The following is a 14,344-nucleotide window of genomic DNA, read 5'->3' on the forward strand; positions in this document are numbered from 1 at the left end:
CCCCCCCCACACACACACACACACGCCAACACGTACCCGAGGCAGCAGCGCTCCGTGCCCACAGGCATCGATCCCATCAGCCAAACCCTTAATAATTGAAGCGGCTCCTCGGGCTCCGCAGCCCCATCACCCACCTTCACTAGCCGGAGCGTTTTACTTTAAAGTAAGGCAATTTGCTCTTTGTCTCCTAATGGAAGGAGAGCGCATCCGAGCTCCCCTCCTCCCGCGTCGCCTTTGACGAAGTGTACAAAGCCAGAGCCTCTTCCGCGCTCCCACCCGGCCCCCACCCCGCCCCTCCACTGCGGTAAAAACCACCTCCCAGCGCCCGCCTCGCCGCCCGAAGTTGCATCTTCCCTCTCCTGGAATCGCCGAGCGGAGCAACTACCCACAGGGAAGCCAAGCCGCCCTCCCCGCGCCCCGGAGCCCCTCCCCGCCCCCCACCCCCGCGGCGCACACCGGGGTCCCGGGCACCGCCAGGCCCCGGGCCCCGCGCCCCCGCCCCTTGCGGGCCCCGCGGCGCCCCCCACCCCACCTCGGCCCCTACCTTGGCGGGAGGCGGCGGGCCGGGGGGAGAGGACGCGCACGCCCCGCGCCTCTGAAGGTGAAGCCGAGCGCCCGAGGCGCGGAGCCGAGCGCTGCACTAGATCGACCGCGCCAGCTGCGCCCGGGCGCGGGGGACGCGCGAGGGCGCGCGGGGCCCGCCACGCGCCCGGCCCCCTCCCCGCGCCGCCCTCGCGCGCCCCGGACGTGCCCGCCCCGCGGAGACCCCGGCGCCGGCCGGGCTCGGGGGGCTGCGCGGCGGGGGGAGGGGGCCGGGACCCCGCGGCCGGGCGCAGGCCCGAGGCTTCCCCCAGCCACGGAATGGTCTGCCCTGTAGGAAACGCACACGCTCCACTATTGTCTCATCAGCACAAAGTTCTACCACACTGCGGGCAAAGTCTGGAGGCTCGCGATGACTCAGACGCAGATAATCCTTCCCCTAATAGCACTGAATCACGATCCCAGCGGCTAGTTGTCGCCCCTTCTCCTCGAGGACCGACGCTGCCGCAGACCCGGTTACGGGAAGCTGTTTACGCGCGCACACACGGACACACACGCACGCGTCCATACGTGCAGACGTGTCGGGACGCGTTTTCAGCCGCCTGGGCACCTGAGCACCCAGCCAGGAGTCCAGACCTCTGCGGGGTGTCCCTGCGGTGGTCCCAGAAGCGTGTGCATTCCACACGGCTCAGGGTGCGCGCTTCACTGAACTTCCTGGTCAGGGTGCTGGGGATCCTCGATAGATCAAGTCCCGGGTTCAGACCCAAGTCGGCAGAGACTTGAGAACGAGGACTGTGCTGTATGGCGATCTAGAAACGACCGTGGGCTTTTATTTTTATTTTTATCCTTGGAAAGTTCAACTCTAATTTTTTTTTCTGTTTTTCAACCCATTTCTTCACCCCAGCTGCTCTCCGCGGGCCGTAGTTAATGGCAGCAAGTTAAGTCTGGGAATAGAAATGCCAATTTGACTCCAAGAAGCAATCAGGGTACACGGGGCGGGGGGAGGGGGAGGCGCCGACGGGGAAGGGGCGGAGGAACGCGGAGAGGGGAAGAGGAGAAAGAGAAGGGGCGCGCCCCTGAATCAGCGTGACGCAGAGCGAGGGAGTTGGCCTGCGGAGGGGAGCACTGTCTTCTCCCACCAGGCTCCTGGCCATATTGTTCTGCTCTCCTCGTGATAACTCCGCAGTGGAGATGGATTCCGTCCAAGACACCGACGTAGCTGGGCTTCGCCATCAGCGCCGCAGTCCGGCGTCACCGTCCGCCCTGGCAATTTCTCTCTCTCGGCGCCCAGCACTCGCTCACACTCGGCTGCTGATGCAGCTCGGGCCCTCTCCAACTTAGGGCATTTACAACAGAAACTACTAAGGACGAGCTCCAAAGGGAGGAGCTTGTGCCTGCAAAGCTGGACTCTCAGACACAGGGGCCATTCTGAACATGTGTGCGTGTGCGTGTGCGTGTGTGTGTGTGTGTCCGTGGAGGAAGAGGGCAGCAAGAGCGGGTGGACCTTGGCGAGAAGGATCTTTGAATCCTAAAATGTTAGCTCCTTGTGATTAATGGTCTGCATTAATTAGGATAGCAGGCACAGAGGTAAAGGTCTTTGGCAATTGTTGCAGGTTTGGAGGAAGTGCTTAAATGGCCTGTATTCTTAATCAAATTTAAGTCGGGTTCACAGAAAAGTATTGAAGGAGCACAACTCATTACAGTACCCTGTGACAATGCACAAATGAAAGTACCCCCCAGTTGAACTAATTCCACGGATATAAATGGCGTATACAGACTTAGAGAAATCCTCGTGTGTTATACGTGTGCACACACAAAGATTATAATATGCACACTTGGAATTTTAATAATTGTTTGTCATAGCTGGGAACGGATTTGAGTCAAGGGTAAAAACCCGCTTCGTTAATCTGCATTCTTGGGTCTATTTAAGACTACAGTGTTGCACTAATAACTTCCATGTGTTCAAAATTGACGAGTTAGATCAAGGGACGGTTGATCAGCAAAACTTCCAAACTCCTGCACGTATAATTGTGATTTTCATGACTCGCCTCCTTTCTGTAGCCTGCTTATCACCCACATGTGATTTCACTCAGGGCAGAGCCCGTTCTACAATAATACCGTGCTTTTAAAAGATTTCCTTTCTCCCTTTCTCTACAATGCATGCAGAATCTGAGAATGTAATTCGAGAGACAAGCCAGGGTTACATTCTGGAAAAACAGCAGCTTGCCAGCCAGCAGGTCTTGATGCTGCTGAGGGTGCCACAGTGCCCGGGGAGATAGTGTTCACATTATTTGTGCACCAAGCCACTGGCGGAGGTCCCTTTGTCAGTGCATTCTTAGCTTGTTCGGGGGTGGGGGGAGCACGGGGAGGTATAAAAATAAACTATTTAGCAAGGCTTCCCATACCACTCCTACAACATGTTTAGCATTGTTAAAACTTCAAGTATTTAATAATATCTGCAAAGACTTCAAGTAGCTATGAAAGATTAAGGACCCTGTTTCCGCACAAAAGACAAAGCCCTGAAATCCCTGAAAAGAGGCCCACCTCGTTTGAAATGTTTAATTACAATATTTGGGTGGAGAACCATGATATTACTGGATTACTGGTTGCATACATATTTGGCTATTAACAACTTTATCACAGGCAGTAATTCTGCTGAATGAAATAGATGGAGAAGAAAACACATTTTCTCTTGTGATTGTCTAATGAATTATTTGTTCAGCATTTGGGACTCTGCTCCTTCAAGCTAAGGAAAATGGCATTTTAATGCAACAGCGCTCAGTGGCTTGTCTGCAGAGCTTAGGTGGGAACATGACTGGTGAACATTTGGATCAGAACGGTTCTGGAAGGGTTCCATTAAAGAAGAACTAAGAGTAAGAGACAAACAAACAAAAAGAAGCCCAGGAAAGGCCTTGTCTGTCTGAAAGCTGGAACTGAAACTCTTTAAAGTATGAAATCCAAGACAAACTAAAAAATATTTATTAAATATGCATGCTTAAAAATTTAAGTGCACTGCCTATTGGTAAATATTTAATGTTAATTCTATCTCTGTGCAAATTTGTATCCTATATTCCAAATTACATCTGAGGAAGGAGAATGACAGTGGCACCTAAGTCTAAGGGTAATTAGCTCTTTGAACTAACTTAAATTTACAGATTTAAGAGTGGGCAAGGGAGAAATTTTAGTTAAATTGTCAACAACTACTCCAAGGTACGGACTGTTTTAGGAACAGACTACTTGTTGACCACCTTCATATCGTGTGAAGTAGGTAACAATTTCATGTGTAAATGGAAATTGGCTATTTCTTTAATAACTGATGGTTTCATAAATATTGCCCCAATCCTAACCTAATGGGGTTTTTTACCTAAAATCTTAATTTTTTTCTCAGAACTTAGAAACTAAGAGAATACACTGCATTTAGAATATGGAGGAAGAGGAATTTAATAGAGGGTGATCCCCTGCGGAGAAGGAGGGAAAAGTAGTAATGATATTTTAGTCTTCTACAGAGTGGTTTTAGAGGGTTGAATTTGGAGGTAACCAGCAGAAAGGTCTTTAATCTTGGTGTAGGAAACTATCTTAGTTCTGTTTTTTTAAGCTTTATTCCCTTGAAGGTGATGAACTGTAGCAAAAAAATAGATAATATCCTTTTCTTACATACACACACACACACACACACACATGCACACACCCCCCCTAAGTGATCTACGCCCAAATCCTCCCATGTTTACTGTAACTTCTAAGTTGTGTCTCTTGTTTGGTCCTTTTTGCTCAGGACAATTTGGAGTCAAAGTGGCCGTTTTCTTGTTTTGTTTTGTTTTTTAAGACTTATTGATCTGGGGTCGCCGTCACGTGCAGGGGGTGGTAACTACATCAGGACTTCCCAGCAGGTAAAGGGCCCTCAGATCTGTTCTTAATTTCAAGTGAAGCAGAAGACTTTGGGCAACAGCTGGCTGCCGGAGAGCTGATCCACAGTTCCACAGATGTGGTTCTTAATGGGTTGAAGAAGAAAAGGAAGGAGACCACGGAGCAGAATTCATTGAAGGAAAGACAGATTCAAGACGCAATCCTCTTGTGAAAGATTTCTGTGTCAGCGGGGGGACTGTTTCTCCTGTTACATTTTCTTGTAATCCCTACAGTCTGTTCATTACTTAACAGGTAAGCTGTGACCTCTTAACACCACCCTGTCTTAGGATGGCAAAACCATGACTTGGTCTGCCCCACAGTCTCATTGTGTTTCGTGGTGCGTAACTGATTACACGTGCGTGTTTATGCAAAGTTTGCTGAGAGAACCAGAATAAAGTAAGGCAAACCGCCAGGCCGCCTACACTGGGCCGCAGAGGCTTTGCCCGAGATCGCAAGGGCCTTGCCCCAGTGGCAGTTTGAAGGAAAGGATTTGGCATTTGGGGGTTCGGTGGAGTTGGAAACAGAACAAGAACGGAACAGAACGGAAACAGAACAATATGGAAAGAGGATGTGGCTCAGTCGTCATAAGGAGTTGGGACATTTCGTTGGTGAGGGAGGCTACATACATTTTAGGGGGTGACCATTGCAGTACAATCTACGTAATGTAAAACTGACCGTTTTAACCACTCTAAGTGTCCCAATTCAGCACATTTCCGGTCCTGTGCAACTGTAATCACCACCTCTCGTGTCCAGAACTCATTCTACCTTGCAGACCTGGAACGCACGCCCATGCGACGACTCCCTGCTCCCCCACTGCAGGAGACCCCCGTACTTTGTGTGTCTGAATGCTGCTCCCCCAGGGGCCTCCTACAAGCGAGCTTGTCCATTGTGGTGGGCTTATCCCCCCCGAGGGATGCCCTCACAGCCCAGGGCGCTGTGGCTAGGTAGTATTTTGTCTTCTTCAAAAAAGATGCTGAGCTTGTATGTGAGAGGAGGCAGGACCTTCACCAAAGAAACGGATGAACCAAGCGAGCCTAGTCGCGACGGAAACGACTCTCCCTTCTCTCCCGTAAAGCCATCTCCTCCCTGCCTGTCTGCGCCTGTCTTTGCCCCCAAACGGATCCTGAACCAACGGCATTACAGTAAACTCGGGGGGGCCAAATCAATTTTGGAGAGCGGCAAACAGTTCGATCTCCTGTCGAGTCGCTGAGTTGTCCTGAGTCACCGAGAAGCACACGTCCACGTTCTCTCGCGTGGCGCAGCTCCTGATGCCGGCGGCGTGAAGGGGAGCAATGTCAGGCTGCTGACGCATCTGACGCATGGAAACATTTTTAAAATATTGTAAATGTTAAAAATAGGTAGGGAGGCATGATTGAAAGGACGACAGGGGGCACCCGTGGCTCCGCTGGCGGAGCACGCGTCTGCTGCGCCCTGCTCAGTCGCCCGCTCACCCACCTTGCAGGCTCTGATGCAGGACGGAGAGTGAGGCCGAACTTTCACAGGAAGGTTTCCTATATTCTTCTTGTGTAGGAAACCCTCATGGGGCTTCCATTGTATCTCGCTTCACAGGTGCGGGTGCCACTGTTGTGTCATTGCACAGGTGACAAGGGACCAGACAGGCATGTACCACCACCCCCAGGCCTGATGGGCTGGTACAGGCCAGGGGTATGGTAGGAAGCCAGCGGCCCTGACAGGGGAGCCCTGAGGGCCACCCAGGCCCGCACCACCAACCCTCATGTCAACGGGCCCTCCAGCCAAACATCACGGCCTTGGCCTTGGCTGTTTTCAAAGTACTTCTACAGAGAGACAAAACCAAACCTGTCTTTTCTGTTAGTCCTTCTCGGAAGGTGTCACGACCTCTCCATCCAGCTCTCATTCTGTTCATCAGCAGTGTGCCCCTGTGCATGTCACATCACACCCCCCAGGGCGTCTGCGTCACCCAAGGGGCACTTGTCCCTCAGCAACGGACATTGTCGGTCTTCCGTCCACATGATGTGTGTTCCATATGCGTGCAGGATTACTTCGCACTGGTGGATGTGGGATCTGTACGGGATCTGTCTTGGTTTCCCAAAGGGTGTGAACCGTTGTTGTTGTTAGTACATAAAATATAGGAAGATAGCATCAGCAGTTGAGGAATTAGGTTGGTGGGGGGGGAGATGCAATCAGGGTCCAGAGGAGCTCACCGAGGTTTAAGACAGGTGCACACTGATCCTATGGGTGCTTGGGGGTTGGGGGAGAATCTTCCCCTGAGCTTCCTGGCACCCAGAACAAAGAGGGAAGCACTCAGCTTTGACAAGATCGGCACAACCTATAAAACAAGAAGCACACATTTCCACAGAAAAACAGTACGTCCTAAACCTGGTGCCTCAGTGAGATTTCTCCTGAACGTTCGTGAAGGAAGGGAGGGCAGAACGGATGGCGTTCCCAACATTATTTTTACCAAGAAAATACTCAGACGCTGTTCTTCACGGTAGTTTGGAGGAAAAACCATGAACCTACGATACAGTGAGAATTCGCAGGAATGACCTGTCTGCTAACCAGGAAGAGCGTTGTCGAGGACGAGGAGGAGAACGTGAGACCATCCACAGATGCTGCTCGCACGTCCGCCGGGACACACGTCCCTTCTCCTCAGAGACAGGGTCTCCCTCACCATGGACTTGCTGACGGCATCAAGGTGAACAATCACATTTTACCTGAACACACAGTTTTCAAGTGTCCGCAGGCATCCAAACTCTTGTTCCAAGTTGTACTTGTTCTCTTGAAATGCGGGCGCATCCAGAACCGTTCGATTTTTCTTCGCTGGTTCTTACAATTCTGTTTGTCTGCTTAGGATGTCATTGGCATGGTCGAGCCTTGCCAAATCCTGGAGGCACACCCCAAATCAAAGACATTTAAAAGCTATGTCCATTTAGGATCTGATGTAGATGTTCCCAAGCACAATGTGAAATGTGCGTTGGGATTCTGCTCCCTCTCTCCCCACCAAGCCCCTGCCTGGGTCAGGTTCCCGGGGGCGCCCCTGGTCTTCCCCGAGCCACTGGCCCTCCCGGCAGTTCTGGGTCTGCGGAAACTTCTGGGGTGTGGACATGAAGCGTTCGCAGGGTCTGGACGCACACTTTACTTCTTTATTTCCGACGGCTTAAGCCCTTTGGCTTCTAGAAAGCCTTTATTTAAAATAAATACAGGAAAGATGTGTTACACTGTGAGTTACAATACAATACAATCCTCCACTAAGTACCAAACTCTGTTCAAACAAAGTTCATGGCTGGACTGACAAATTTACAAAAGCCAGGAAATTCAAAGAGGAGGGCCGCCGCTCAGCCGCTCTCCGTCGTGCGGGCGGCCCTGCAAAGGGGCCCCGCAGAAGGAGGGGCGGGTTTCTTCCGTTTCATCTGCTTTGCTTCTGAGTTAGGATACCTCGGTAAATTGAGGGTATAGGTGAAAATAAAGAAATCCTTAAAATGAAGTCATTTTCTGTATGCTCCTTTTCTTCCAGAAAATAAATTACCCCAGATTTCCGGGACGTTCCCTCCCTGTCCCACAGCTCCCGTTTTCTTAGCGGCAACTGAGCTTATCAATTGTTTACGCTGGGATTTTACCCAGATGGGGCAGGAAAGGGACTTTTAGGCAAACTGATAATAAACTTCAGTTGTAGATCTTGAATTCTTTAGGAAGTAATAAACCACGATTTCACTACTATTTCTAATAGCAGAAAACATTCCTTTGGAACAACACAAAGGCCACATTTTAAAAAGACGTGTCTGTGAAGTATTACAGAGATGGTGTTGCACTCCTCTTACCTGTTCAGGAAATACCGTCTTATTTTTAAACACAATGATATGCTCACATGAACCCCCCTAAGAACATTTTTTATGAAACCTTCTTTCAATTACCTACAAGGCAAAAAGGATTACAAAATCTAAACTCTGCTCCAAAAGAACCTCTAACACTATTATTTCTGTTGACTCCTGTCTTTTTGACACCCCCCGCCCCCCCAGAACTCACCGTTGTGCGATATCACTCCACCCCTCCTCGCTGTGCAGAATCACAGGGAGGTTCATGGTGCCAATCTCCTGTTCGTTTCAGGGCCACTCTCGCCCGATTAACTCAACGGGGAGGAAAAACAGAGCACATATGTAAGGGGAATGCAAAGGAATTGCTTATCTAATGCTCTGAGAAAAAAAGACAGAAACCAAGCAAAAAACCTGTTGTTTGGTGACGTCACAGATCAATCATTTCCAAACTGTGGTGGGAGCTTCGTCTGGAAGGGTTCTCTGCACATTAGGTCGGAGCATAAAAGCCATGAAGACACAACTATTCTCTCTGTGTGTAGAGATGCTGCTATGTCCCAAGTCAGCAGTACTGTGTGGGGAACGCTGTGGATATGAACGAGGTTCTATGAGGTCCAGGTGATTATTTCGAAGTCACAGACTAAACAATCAAAGGAATGCATTAGCTGTGAAACATCTAACTTCCCAAGGGCTGAAGCCCTGTCGTGTGTGTGGGTCTGAGCATTCCTGGGCCAGCTGTGGTCAGAGAAGGTGACCACCAGGCTGCTCCTGAAATACAAGGAGAGGTCTGTGCTGCAGAACCTAATACACACGCTGTGCCTTGAGGCACTTTCTCCTTCATTTGTTTTAATTCTACTCACAAAGGCAAAGTGAAATTGCTCAGAACTGACTCCATTTAAAAATTTAAAATTCAGGGCGTGTCTGGCTGGCTCCGTCAGAAGAACACGCTAATCTTGATGTTGGGGTCGTGAGTTCGAGCCCCACGTTGGGTGCAGAGATTAGTAGATAAATAAATAAATAACCTTAAAAATAAAATTAAAAGGTAGTTTAAAATTCATAGCAAAGTTGTTATGATTCCTCCAGGGGACAGTCGGTTAGAAGCAGAAGCACTTGGAGCTCGTGGTGTGTGTTTAAGAACCACGTGTCCAAGAGGCCGGTTCTTACAATCCATTTGCCCCCCACATTATGGGAAGGCGTCTCCCCTGTGGTCGTATGGGTCGCACATGGCTCCATCCCAAGATCTGAAGGTAGAACAGTGTCCTCGCTCTACTCCTACAGCTCCTACCTTCCCCGGTACGGGGACACTAAGAAATCTTAGGAAGGATGATGATTCTTTCTGTAGCCAAGATTGTCTTACAAAATGTAGCAGTCAACGATGAACTGCAAATTTGGGTTAGTTCCTGGATAGACTCAACACTATCAACTAATGTCCATTGTTTGTATGATTGTAACCTAACTGTCTTCCAAAATATGAGTGATGAGAAGCAATATTTAAGAGGATAAAGGAACACAGGGCACATCTGGCTTTAAGTGCACCTCGTCTCAGTAAAACCAGATGTAAGTCGTAAAGCCCAGCATGTTAATTTTGACTTATGCCATCTGGCATCTGACGCTATCACAGGAGTAAGGATATATCAAACGTGCGAGATGAGCAGAGATAGAACCCTTCGCTCATTCGCCAGATGTGCACTGAGCTCATCACTGGCGTGAGGCATCGGGCGAGGCCCCGGGTCTTCACCGTGAGGCCAGCCCCCAGGTCGCAAGGTGCTTCCCCGGCTTCAGCCCACCTGCGACTTCTCACAAAGGGTCCCCTTGCGGAGAGCGGGACTCTGGCTGGGGACATGCCTGTCCTTCTTGTCCTGGAGGCCACCACCGAGGGCACCACGGGGGCAGGGAGGCCAGCCGCCGTCTTCCTCCCCCAGGAGCGGGACATGGCGGCTCGCAGCAGTCGCCCTACCCGAGCAACCTGCCCTCTTTGCTGTCGCCCTTCAAGGCGGGGATTTCTGTCACTTTGAGTGGAAAGCAGCCTCCACCTGCTTTGGCGGCAGCTCCGGGCTCTGACGCTTCCCTCCCTGCCTGGGAGCCCCGCCAGCGGCCGCGCACAGGCCCGGGGAAGAGCACCGCAGGGGCTGTGAGTGGAAGTGGACGGCCGTCAGGGGTCACCACGAGCATCTTCCACAGGAGAAGGACAGGATCAGACTCATTGTTAGAGACTGCTTGGCCTCGGGAAGGAGAATTAAGAGGTCAGACGCCACTGAACCTGATGATCAAAATTCTGAGTATCTCCCGTCCCGGCAGAGGCAGGAAGGTCGCTGTGGGAGGCTGAGACGGAGCACAGAGAGGCGGGGAGGAGTGCTGTCCCGGAGGGGAGACACCCACCCAAAGGAGGATGAAGTAGCCGAGGGATGAGATCCCGCAGCACGCCGAGGGATCCAGCAACCGGCCATGCAGGGAGCTCAGGTGAGAAGTTTCCGCGGGACACCTGGGACAGCGGCCAGATGCGGGGGCCTGGACGGTCTGAGGTGAGATGAGCCTGCGGTCAGGGCCTGCTGGAAGGGCCTTGGGGTTGAGGCAGGGGACTCTCTGCCTCACTCCCGTGTGCAGGCGGGAGAGCTATGAGGATGCTGAGCGCGGACGCCGAGGCTCCGAGGACATGCAGAGCGGTCTGGGGAATGAAGACACGCCACGTCGGCGGCGGCCTCTCGCCGCTCACGGGCTCTGTCTGCTCCCGGCCGTGGAGATGCCGGATGGGCCCGGCCCACACCGGTGTCCACGCTCAGGTGGGTGACCGCTCAGGGACACACCGATGTCCACGCTCAGGTGGGTGACCGCTCAGGGACACACCGATGTCCACGCTCAGGTGGGTGACCGCTCAGGGAGTACGAGCCCGTGCACGTGCAAGCCGGCTGCCCGGCTCTGAGCAGGGGTGTTCACGGCACCTTTTGCTGAAAGGCCTCTGTGGAGCGCTGAGGAGGTCAGCAATCACCAGCCTTCGCTCTGTTGTTGGGACCGTCCTGTCCCCCAGGCCTGGGGCCCAAATTGAAGCCTTTTCTCCACATCAGCTGTCACTTCACATCTACTCACTGATGAAAACCCCCTCCAGACGTAGAATCGGAAATGTACGCTGTCCTCTCTCCAAGTTCTGACAGCCTCAGGCCTGGAACTCTTCTGAAACCCAGACTAAAGAAAAGTGGGAGCAAAAAATAAATAAATTTTTTTAAAGACCAGGGGTAGAAGCACCACGAGTGAGTAAAGAAGCCAAGAGAACTTATTGTTCCACTTAATAAACGCTGGTTATAAGACATGTAGCGGAAACTGTCTGGAACAGGAACCCTCGCAAATCCCAAGACCAGAGCAGGTAGAAAAAAGCCTGGTGAGGTTTTATCTGGGTTGGGTTGGGGGAAAAGAAGTTTATTAATACTGGATATTGACAGAAAGAAAGATTCATTAACTGTGTTCAAAATTTATGAACACAGAAACTAGAAAAAAAATCAGAGAGGAAGGGGCTAAAACCTAAATGGTAATAAAAACCCGGAGAAAGGACGGGAAATAGAAAACACACAATATGCAGGACAAGTCAGCACACGGTCGGAGTAAAAACAAGTGTGAAAAGAAGATACAAGGCTGCGCTTCACGTCCCGTCACGTGCTCTTCCCCGGAGACAGCCGGATGCAAACAGCAAGATTACGTAGAAAGGACGGACATCAGGCAAATATTAATAAAAACGATAAAATGTAATGATAGAAGCCACAGACAAAAATAGAAGTCATGACAAAAAGAAAAACAAAGGATATTTTGAACTGATACACGTTACAAGAAGATTCTTCGTGGACATTTATGTACCCAATAACGTAGCTTCAAAACACAGAAAGCAAGTGCTAGCAAGTGTCCAGAAAATAGACAAATCATCAGTTCTAACGAGGGTTTAACATACATCTAACACGAGCCATGAGCTAAGTAAATAAAAATAGTTGTGCTTCATGCATTCAATAAAGTCGAGCTGACAGAATACGGGATACTATAGAAGACAGAGTAGAACCTCGCTGGCAACAGTCATTGTAAAAATGAAAGGAGAAAACAAATGAACAAAAACCACAAGGAACTACTGGTAAGTTCCAAAGTAAAGAAATCACCAAGGTGTTATTCTGAGCCACAGGGCAAAGAACTACAAATTAGTGATACGGAGATAGTCAACCTCACTGGAAAAAATAATAAACAATTGAGTAAACATCGAAAATATCCTAAATTTTAAAATATCTTATGTGAATATCTTATATAATTTTAAAATATTTTATATATATAATATCATATATATAAAATATCTTATATATTTTTATAAAATATCTTATATATAAGATATATATCATATCTTTATATCTTATATAAAATGTCTTATATAAACAATTGCAAATTACTATTTAGATTGGAAAGAAATGAGGGATCTACATAGTAAATACGTAAGGTCTTATCAAAGTGTGATTAAGCTGACAGGAAGGGAAACACGTAGGAACACATTTATCATAAGACGCGCGAGCCCAAGTTCCAACTCGGAAAGCTATCAAAAAGATAAATGAAATCAATCCAAATAAAAGAGAAGAAAATAGTGAAAGTCAAACACAATACATGAATCAGATAAAAAATAATAATCAGGGGGCGCCTGGGTGTCTCAGTGGGTTAAGCCGCTGCCTTCGGCTCAGGTCGTGATCTCAGGGTCCTGGGATCAAGTCCCGCATCGGGCTCTCTGCTCGGCAGGGAGCCTGCTTCCTCCTCTCTCTCTGCCTGCCTCTCTGCCTACTTGTGATCTCTCTCTGTCAAATAAATAAATAAAATCTTTAAAAAAAAATAATAATAATCAGTAATTGAGTTGATTACTAAAAGTAAAAAAATCGATTATCAGATAAACTTTGACAGTTCTAATCAAGAGACAGAAAGAGGACACACAAAATCAATAATTAGGAGTAAATTACATGAAAATGTATTTTATTATAAAGGAATAATGTGCTTATGTCAGTAAATTTAATAATCCAAATCAATATTTTTAAGGGATGTAAAGCACCAAAATTGGCTTAAAGAATAAGCCGTTACCTTGAATAAACAAATAATGGCAGAAAAGTTTAAAAAGAAGTCTGGAGCTTTGATTTAAAGTGATACCACATCAGACAGTTTTATGAAGTCATTTAAGGGGCCCCTGGGTGGCTCAGTGGGTTAAGCCTCTGACTTTGGATCAGGTCATGATCTCAGGGTCCTGGGATCGAGCCCCACATCGGGCTCTCTGCTCAGCGGGGAGCCTGCTTTTCCCCCTCTCTCTCTGCCTGCTTGTGATCTCTGTCTGTCAAATAAATAAATAAAATCTTTTAAAAAATAAATAAATAAAAACATTTATTTTTTTAATTATAGAAGCAAAACATGCTTATTTTAAAAGTCAAAGGTGTAAGAGTATACCATAAAACTCCTCTCCTCAACTGCATCTTTTATCCAAATTTCAATGCCCAGGGGTAACCTGTTAGCTGCAGACCTCTTACCACAAAGAGGCAAACCTACACATTCTCGTTAAGTTTACAACAAGGAGAGCTTGAAGGCACACATCGGTGTGAAACTTATCCATCTGGTGTCCTGACATCAAACCATATAAAAATATAACAGATGCACAGTATTCAATTGTGCCATAATATTATTGCAGAATATTTCGGGTCAGCTGTCCCTCGCTTCAGAGAAAGAAGCACCTGTAGACATATTCCAGCAACCTGGGAGAGCGCCTTCCACCAGAACGTGGGGTGGGGAGGAGTCTCCAGATGAAACAGGAGAGCGCGGTACTTGGGCTAGTGTCCCACCAGCACCGAGGAGATCGTCAGATCCAGCACAATGGCACAATGATGAGAACTGAGGTTTGAAGTGTAAACTTTCCAGGTCAAGACTAACCTGACCATATAAAAAATAGATGAACATTAAAAAAAAAAAAAAAACCCACTATATTTTCTGTACAAGGACTTTCAATGGTGTTGGACAAGACAGACCCACACTTCCTGTCAAGGGGGGGTTCACCAGGTTCTGAACCTCAGAACCACGTTCTGAGCACACCATGAACCTCACGTTCTGCCGAGGGCCGTGTTCAC

At 48.9% G+C, this 14,344-nt stretch overlaps 1 protein-coding gene across 4 annotated transcripts in view; it reads right to left on the bottom strand.

The window, feature by feature from the left end:
- The window catches only part of ZNF516 (zinc finger protein 516), a 106,965-nt gene extending 105,799 nt beyond the window's left edge, over window positions 1-1,166 (bottom strand). For 2 of the 4 annotated variants that reach the window (XR_009406025.1, XM_059409840.1), the window contains exon 1: window positions 545-699. The gene's annotated coding sequence lies outside the window, so the exon portion shown is untranslated. Of the gene's footprint in view, window positions 1-36; window positions 240-544; window positions 700-886 lie in introns of those variants that run through there. The other 2 variants (XM_059409842.1, XM_059409841.1) reach the window with 2 other exon arrangements.
- Between the last annotated feature and the right edge of the window lie 13,178 nt (window positions 1,167-14,344).

The sequence above is a fragment of the Mustela nigripes genome, chromosome 8, assembly GCF_022355385.1.
Source record: "Mustela nigripes isolate SB6536 chromosome 8, MUSNIG.SB6536, whole genome shotgun sequence".
NCBI lineage: Eukaryota > Metazoa > Chordata > Mammalia > Carnivora > Mustelidae > Mustela > Mustela nigripes.